Source organism: Chinchilla lanigera, unplaced genomic scaffold (genome assembly GCF_000276665.1).
Source record: "Chinchilla lanigera isolate Chin_1 unplaced genomic scaffold, ChiLan1.0 scaffold00063, whole genome shotgun sequence".
NCBI classification, from domain to species: domain Eukaryota; kingdom Metazoa; phylum Chordata; class Mammalia; order Rodentia; family Chinchillidae; genus Chinchilla; species Chinchilla lanigera.
In genome coordinates this window covers 11369287-11378594 of record NW_004955464.1, presented here as the reverse complement: position 1 = coordinate 11378594, position 9308 = coordinate 11369287, and the positions used below count along the sequence as shown (strand labels likewise).

The 9308-nt window shown below is 40.4% G+C and overlaps 1 protein-coding gene across 1 annotated transcript in view; it reads left to right on the top strand.

The window, feature by feature from the left end:
• The window catches only part of LOC102010235 (cytochrome P450 4X1), a 42217-nt gene extending 36839 nt beyond the window's left edge, over positions 1–5378 (top strand). The window contains exons 13-14 of the transcript XR_001236710.1: positions 1051–1133; positions 2911–5378. The gene's annotated coding sequence lies outside the window, so the exon portion shown is untranslated. The remainder of the gene's footprint in view (positions 1–1050; positions 1134–2910) is intronic.
• Positions 5379–9308: the final 3930 nt, after the last annotated feature.

The window sequence follows — 9308 nt, the reverse complement described above, 5'->3', positions numbered from 1 at the left end:
TGCTTATATCTGGTAATCTGAGGAACTAATTTGAAGACAACAATATGCAATATAATAACCACTGGTGAATTCCTACCATCTTGTTTAGTGAAGCTCTGTATCATTTCTAATGTGTTTTTATTGGTATTTTTTATTCTCTTTAATGGTTTGATCAAGATTGCATTCTTACATCTCATAATCTGTTCAACATTGTTGAAGATAATATGTAATATAACAACCACTATTAATTCCTATTGTTTTGTTTTGAAACCCTTTATCATTTTTATTGTTTTTGATTTGTTCTGTTTTTGTCTATGTTGTTGTTATTGTATTACTGGTTTTTTTTATTGTCTTTATAAAAAAAAAGTTTCAGGGCTGGAAGAGCGTGTTGAATAAAATTAAAAATTCCACTTCAGCTGTGCCGCACAACACCACCTGACCAATCCTACAAACTTTCCTAAAAATGAAATAATTTGGTGTGCATTCTTTGAGATTTTTTTCATATACATTTTACATCAACATATAGATGTGTGTATTTTTTAATAAATGGGACCATATCCATATTGTTCTCACTTTTTTTCACTTAGTAAAAATTCATCTCATTCCTTTTGATGGGTTTATAGTTTTCTGTAAATTAGATGTTCTATAATTGTTAACCACTGTATGGGATATTTAAGTTATTTGTAATTTTTTAAATGTGCTTATTGGTCATTTATGTTTATCTTCAATTTGCTTTCTGTGATATCTCTGTACATTATTTTGTTTACCATGATACTATCTTATTCAAGTATGTTTATCAAAGGTCATACAAAGCAAGAATAATTCTTGCTTATAACTTTTCTTTATAGTGTTTCAGATTATTTTGCTTTTTTAAACTGTATCTAAGATGGGTTTTTATCATATGGAACTTTATAATTTTTATGAAGATATATGCACACTTTTCCTATGGTTACTGAGTTTTGAGTCTTGGATAAGAATGTCTCTATTTGCATCATTACAAAAGATTATACATATTTTCTGGTGCTACCCACTCTTGTAGTGTCTGAGTGGGAATTTCTTAATAATTTTCAGATTTATCACTCACTGGAGCCTAATGAGAACTTTAGACTTGTTTTGAAGTACAAGAGGACCCCTTTGAAGATCTTCCCCCAGAGGTGGGACTTGGGATGAATTGCATTTTCAGAAAGTTTTGCATCTGTTATATGGAGAATGAATAGATTCGAGAGAGCATGTGTGAGAGCAGAAATAAAGGGCATAGGACTCTTGCAATAGTGCCAGTAAGAGATGATAGTGCTTTCCAAGTGTGGTGGCAGTGGAGTTGAAGGGAAATGGATGTGAAGAAGATGTTGATGACCTTTGACAGAACATAATGTATAACTTCTTAATTGTTTGGGAGTACAGTGTGAGTGAAGGGGGAAAATCCAAGATTTGTGAAGACTAACCAGGGCTATCCAATCAACCATAGGAACGTTTACATAATACTCTCTGCAAGTGTTCACCAGTGCTTTGTCATGCTGCACATCTTGATTATTGGGAAGTTCTATGGTGAAAGCCTTGTAAGCACCTGAAAGCTCTACTAAGGACCAAGGCTTAGTGTGAGGAGGGAGGTGGCTGCAGGACCAAGAATTTTGTTAACCAGATAGGAAATCCAATGTTCATCCTGGGTTTAATAAAGCCTGTATGTTGCCAAGGGATATAAGGGGATAGAAAGCATTTAGCTTTCAAGGGCAATGGTACCAAATATCTCTTATAAAAACACCTGTCAGATTCACAGAACTCTGATACAGCTCCTACATTCCTTTGTCTCCTCTGTCCATATGCACAATTATGGAAGACCACCATCTACATGGGGAAGATTTCCCTGCTCCCCTGATTTTATTGGTAGCCTATGGCCAGGGTTTGAGTGTCCAATAGGGCTAACCAAGAGGTTATGCAATAACAGTGGCTATGGTCATGAAGGCTTAAAGCATTCCTGAACTCACAGAAATAATAATTGTGATGGGCTTGGATAGTTCCTTTATAAATTAATCTATATGACCTGCTAGAAATGTGGATGTTTCTTTATTACTGAACCAAAAATGTTATGAACTCTTCATGGTCAGAACTATCCCAGATACTATTTTTATTTTAAAAGACCTACCCCCATCCAAGTTTAAATGATAGACTATTGGCAGCAGAGGCTATACAACATCCCCCCCACATCCTGTGCCCATTCCTACAGAAATAGAACTTTAGCTGAGTTCATGATTGCCAACTACAGACCATATTATCCCATCTCCCTTTCAATGAGATACATCATGGGCCTAGGTTTTGGGCAGAGCTCTGAGCAATAGTGTTGTGTACAATTTCTGTCTAATATCTTCAAAAAGAAAGATATACATATATCCTCCCTTTCCTTTTTATCCTTTTTGTACCTTCTTGGAGGCAGATATGGTAGCAGGAGCTAGGGCTGCTAGTTTAGATCATTAACTAAAAATTATGTTGAAGACTGTAGGACAACAAGGTAGAAGGAGCCTGACACCTAGATGACCTCATAGACAAAACCACCCTACTAGCTCTGGATCACCCACTTCCTCAAGAATTTTATGTGAGAGAGAAATAAACTGTTATCTTAGTTAAGCTTCTCTATTGGGGCCTCTTTGTCATAGTAGACTATATTGGCATGACCAGCACTTTTTAAAATTTCATATATACCCAGATAATGACTAGTGGTTATTTTGTTTTTATTTTTTTGGTTTTTTGGGGGGTGGTATTGAGACAGGGTTTCACTATGCAGTTTAGGCTGGCCTTGAACTAGCTTTGTACCCTAGGCTGGCCTCAAACTCTCAGTGATCCTCCTGCCTCAGGCTCTTGAGTGCTGGGATTAAATGCATGCACTGCCATGCCCGGCCTGTATGACCAGTGTTTTCTTTTTATTTCCTATCTATCTAGATAATCAAGACCATTTGGCATGAATACAAGACTTTTGCTGTTTATTTAAAATTTTCAAATTATTTGTCATAATTTTGCTGGAAAATTAACATGAGAAAAGAAAAGGGTGGCTTCCATTTCCAAGTATCCAGTCCCAAGCCAGGAATGGAGGAGCTGAGCCAGTATCTTAAAGAAACGACATAAGCATGGACAAAATACTGTGATTCTTCTTGACCCCTCAACTTTGGAGGTAGCACACGAACACAAAATAATGCCCAGTGTTTTACGCACGAACACACAATAATGCCCAGTCCTTAAATTTTTCTGTATGGAATAATGTGCCCAACCAATTTGCATCTGATAGTAAATGTCTCTCTTATTCTTTACCTTTTCTAAGTCATAGACCTTTTTAAAATCTGAAGAAAATCATGGCTCTTCCCCAGGAACTTGTACATACTCAAAATGTGAATACAGTTTATGGCTTCATGGCATTGCTTGCCCATAAGCCCATGCCTAGACCTCCTTGAGAGTCCTTCCTCTGCCTTAATAATGTTAAGAATCTTGGGAAATGGTCATGACTAATACTGTAACCCACTAGTCCAAGGGACAAGACATTCCACCCTTAGGCAGCTATCAATCACAAGTGTTTCATACTACTGACCCAAAACACTCTTCCTTATATCTTTTGGCCATTAGTAAAACTCAAAATTTCTTTTTCAATTTATAATTTTCAGAGTCTTTTAATCATCATGATGTAATTGGACAAAATGCAAAATGTGAATACCCCACCCCCATGCACATACCCCAAGTGGAACATACAGTGTCCTAACATGTCTGATAAGGACAGTGACTTTTTCCTTACTTCTCTCTCCCACTCTCACCTATTGGTCTACAAATTACTGGGCTGGCCATCTAGTATTGCTCCAGAGTCCTCCATTTTTAATACTGTTCTGAGATGCATATCCTATGCCAGAACAAGCTTACCATACCACCCATGCTTTCTTCTCTTTCTCACTTGACACCCGTAACAATTATTTACCAAATGCAGAGCTCCTCCTACTTAACTAAATACAATTATAGATTGTCTGTAACTATGGCTACATGCTGATCCTATGTATACCCATATAGCCACACCTAACAGAGAGCCTGCTACATAGTAGGCCCAGTACACATATTTCTGTAATGAATTAATGAATGGATGAGTGAATAAGCAAATGAACTATGACCACAAGTTAACTTTTACCCTCAGTTGTTATATTGATGCTTTAGCAAAGAACAGTTATCCATGCTCTGAGAAAACACACCTTCTAGCTCTGATTCACAGACCCGTGATATCTGTCTCAGCCAGCAAGAGCACATGTGACTTGGCAAAACTCATCCCTCTTCAGGGAATAATTCAGTATTCACTTATCCTTCACTCATCAGTATTTATTGACCAGCCAGCCCCTATGTGCTGAACATTGCCCTTGGCACTGGGAACATAGCAATGAATAGACACAGACTTTGATCTCTTGGAACTTATATCATGGAGAGGACACAAACAATGTGAAAAGTAAATGAATAAGCTGGACATGGTGGTATGCATCTTCAGTCCCAGTCACCTGGAGGGCTGAGGCAAGAGGATGACTTGAGTACAAGAGTCCAAGGCTAGCCTGGATTACAGAGCAAAACTTTTTTTTAAGTAAGTCAATAAGTCAATAAAATCCATATGTTTGTTAAGTTTATGCTAGCTAATATAACCAATAAAAACCACATTATTATAGCTTGACCTAACATAGTAAAAGAAATCTGTTTTCACTCATATAGTAGCTCAATACAGGTGTTTCTTGTGGGCCAGCGGATTCCTGGTTGGAGATTTAGGGCTCCATTTCCTTTCATCTTGTGATGTGCTATCATGTAGGATTTGAGAGTAGTCTGTACCCATCCAGCAGACAATGAAGAGGATGTAGAGAAAGCACACATTTCTTACCTTCCTTGCCTCAGACATAACAACCACTGTATCTGAATACATTGTACTGCTGGGAATTAGTTGGGAGGATGAAAGTAGAAGCAGATGTGCAGTTCCTGGCAGGACAGCAACAGCTGTACAATGTTGAAGAGAAAGCATAAATATTGATCCTATCTGCATCAGTCCATTCCTTGAGCCACCAAATATTGGTTTTATTTTCTTCTCAAATATGAAGACATTCACTCTGTCCTCAAGGATTACAAAATTCATACCTAGCTAGATAGCCAAAATCACAGAGGAGTAATGTACATTTCTCTTCCTTGGGCCTGTATGTGAATCTTTGTGTTTCAGGGATCTATAAACTAAAGGCAAGGTATCTTTACCCCTTGCTCAATACACAGGATGGAGCAGAGGCAGGGACACTATAATGAAAACTCCTAATCTTATGCCATAAGTGTATTTCCCAGATGCTCTTAAGAGATGTGACTATATGACCAAGTTTGGGCCAATAGATGTGAATAAACTTGATGTGTGCAACCAAGCTGCTTACCTTGGATTTCTTCTCCCTTTCTGTTTTAGTATGTTTATTGCTACCATAACCAAATATTATTGCCTTTGGGGTCTGGCACACCTGGCCGTGCAGGTGCCCAGGGAGGCAGGCAGGCCACAGGAGCCAGCGCCTGGAGGCCGTGTGGCTGGGGAGTGCTGGCCCTTTGGGGCCCGGCGCACCCGGCCACACAGGTCCCTGGAAAGGCAGGCAGCAGGCACCCGGGAAGCAGCATGGAGATGTGTGCCGGCCCTTGGGGCGGCTGCTGCCCAAGAAACACCATGCCATAGAGAAGCACTGACACAATAGGCCCACCCAGAGACATGCACGAACAATCCTGATGTGGAGAGACCTCTGGGAAAACATGCCACACAGTGGGTCACTCTTGGCCCTACCATTGAGAGCCAGAAAGGTCCAGAGTCAGAGGAGGAGCAGCTGATGAACAAGGACTCAGAGAACATGAGAGTACTGACGCCCAATGACTCAGAGGTCGAGCTGACTGGGGACATAGGAGCTATTTGGGAGCTGGAAACCAGGAGGACCTTGCACAATACCTGGGGAGACCCCCCTGGAAGCCATTCTTCCCCTGACTGTACAAGCTGTGGTGGAGAACTAAGTGGAGCTCTGGAGAGGTCTGCACCGAGACTTCATGTATTACATGGGTGCCCAATATTCAGATTTTGAAGAACTGCCTTCATGGAGAAGGTACGTGTCTAGGTTACTTGCCTGGGACACTTTGCACCTGATGGTGCTGAGACTGACTAGTGGGCTGAGGACTTCATCCACATGTTCCTGCCGCCTGTGTTGACAGCTGGGGAGAGGATACTAAGTGGTTACGGGATCCCAATGTGCTTGGTGGTTGGAGAGAACACCTCTCTGCTTTCTTAGACAAAAGGCATTGATAAAGCATACTTCCCTGGGTCCCTGGTTACAGACAAAAATGGTAGGAAATTATCAATGGCTGTTGTACTACACTTTGGTTTCTTCAAAGTGGTTTCTAGGGAAAACCCATAGAGCTATACATGAGTGATCAATTAAATAATCATTGACTAGTCTCAGTGGTTGTTGTTGAGAACACATAGTAATAAACATACAGTAGAGGGACAAACTATTCTTAAAGATAAGTTTATTACTCAGTCAGCCCCAAATAGTAGAAAAAAGCTACAAAAAATGGCTTTTGCCCCAGATAGCTCACTTGAGATGTTAGTAAGAATTGCCTCCTTAGTTTTTTATAGCCATGAGGAGGAGGAGGCCAAGGAGAGAAAACAAAGAGATGGAGAAAAAACAGCTGCCTTTGCTGCAGCACTAACAGAAACAGACCCTAAGTCTGATTCTCAGGGCCCCAAGAAGAACTCGTCGACTACATTCATCTGCTACTGCCATCAAAAGCCTGGCCATCTCAAGAAGGACTGCCCTAAGAAGCCCCTGGGCCATGCTCTGACTATAAAGGTGACCACTAGAGGTTGGACTGCCCTCTGAAGTGAAGGCCCCAGTGTTCAGACCCCAGTGCTCAGACCCCTCCTACCAGCTGGTCCAACAGGAATGAAGGGGCCCAGGGCATACTCTGCCTTCTCCCTCTGGCCAGACTGTTATTTTCAAGGAGGAGCCCCACGTAATCATGACTATAGAGGAAAAGTAAACAGCCTATTGCTGGACACTATGCTAGTCTCTCGGTCCTTCTTTTCAATCCTGGCCTTCCTTCCAACTGTCACACCTCAGTGAAAAGAGTCACTGATGAGGAGGTAATCTGCAATTTTTCACAACCCTTGGGCTGTAACTACTTGTTAGCTCTTTCTTGCATATCTTTGTTTTCCTGAGAAACCACTTTGAAGATACCACCATGTATTACAGCAGCCATTGATAATTTCCTACCAGTCTGTCCATAACTCTGTAATGTTTTTATTGTTCCTATGCTATTTTGTAAATGGATGTATGTTTATTATTATGTGTTTTCAACAACAACCATTGAGACTAGTCAATGATTATTTAATTGATCACTCATGTGTAGCTTTATTTGTTTTCCCTAAAAACCACTTTGAAGAAACCAAAGTATAGTACAACAACCATTGATAATTTCCTACCATTTTTGTCTGTAACTCACTATTATTTGTCTATTTGCTTTCCTGAGAAACTATCTTGAAGATACCAATAGGTAAAATAACAACCACTGATAATGTCCTACCGCTCTGTAATTCGGTAAATCCTCCTATTACTATGTTATCCTTTTTTTACTTTTTTAAATAAATTTTTTAAAAAACCAAATATTATTAAGTGAGTGATTTATGAAGAAAAGAAATTTTGTTCCTTTATTATAGCTCTGGAGGCTGTAAAGTCCAAGATCTAGAAGCCGCAGGATCACTCAATGATCAATTATTTGATCAATCTTGCACATCTCTATTTGTTTTCTTGAGAAACCACTTTGAAGATATCAATATGTAATACAGGTGCTGGGGATTTAGCTCAGCGGCAAAGCACCTGCCTGGCAAGTGCAAGGTCGTGAGTTCGGTTCCCGGTGCCAGAGAAAAACCAAAAACCAAAAAAACCAAAAAAACAAAACAAAACAAAAAAAAATATGTAATACAATAACCGTTGTTAATTTCCTACCATTTTGTCTGTGATTCAGTATTGCTTGTATTGTTCTTATGCTATTTTGTTAATAGATGTCTGTTTGTTAATATGTTTTCCTTCTTTTATTTTTAAAATAAATTTTAAAAAGTAGAAGCTGCATCTGCTGAGGACCTTCTCAATGACAGACTTAGCAGAGTCCCAAGGCAGTACAGAACATCCCATGGCAAAGCAGAGCAAGCTTATTCGCTTAGTCTCTCTTCTTCTTCTTATAAAGCCATTAACTGTGTCATGGGGATCCCTCTCTCACAAACTCTTCAGATCCTAATTACCTCAAAAGGCCCCAAATATCATTAACATAACTTTGGGGTTTAAGTTTGCAACATGTGTATTCTGGAGGACACCCCAAAGCATAGCACTTTCCTAATTCCTGGAAAGCAGGGATAGCAACACCTTAGCCTTAACGTGGAGATAAGAACATTTTAGGTGTAGATAGAAATGGGAAGTGTCTTGGCTACTTTCTCTTTACTGACACATAGCACTCAACACCAAAACTTAAAGGGGGAGAGGTTTGTTTTGGCTCACTGTGGGGGAACACCAAGCCACATTCCCCTGAGAAATGAATCCCCTTGCCTCCATCTTTACCTGACCTTTACTTCAGCCCTATTTGCTGAGTTGTGCAGAGCTAGCTATATAGGGGTGAATGTTCCCTTAATTGGCTAAAAGAATGTGATCAAGTCTGGCCGAGGCACCACTGTGTCTCATCACAGCAAAGCAGCATCATGTGGGCAAGAATTGCCACCACAACCCCCTGTTGATGGCTGGAATGATGCTTGAGCAAGACCCTGTGAAATTCTAGGGCTAAGACACGAAATAACATCTCTGCTGAGGAAATGAGGCTCCAGTATACCTTCCCAGCAGTAGAAGTGCTGGCTTTCCAAACATCAAGTTATTCATTAAGTCACTGTCTAACTGGGGAGCCTCTGTGCCTGATGCAAGAGTGCTTTGTCCCGCCTTTACAAGCCAGGCCTGCAAAAGTTATTTTCCCTGAGCACCCAGTCACAACCTTTACTCTACTTTCTTGCTGGTGACATAAGCAATAAAAGCTGTGGTCACTGTAACTCTTAGTCCTTTGTTCCATTGAGAGCAATTGCTCATCCCAGATCCCTTTGAAACTGCAGATCTGTCTTCGTCTTTCTTCATCCATGTGCCACATTGCTTGGTGGGAGACTGAACCCTCATTGGGGGTTTTGGTAGCTTATGGTTTATTGAGGTTTCAGTCTATAGGTGACTAGCAGGGCACTGTGGTAGAGGGGCATGGCAGAGGAGAAATAGCTCATGGGAAGGTAGGCAGGAAGC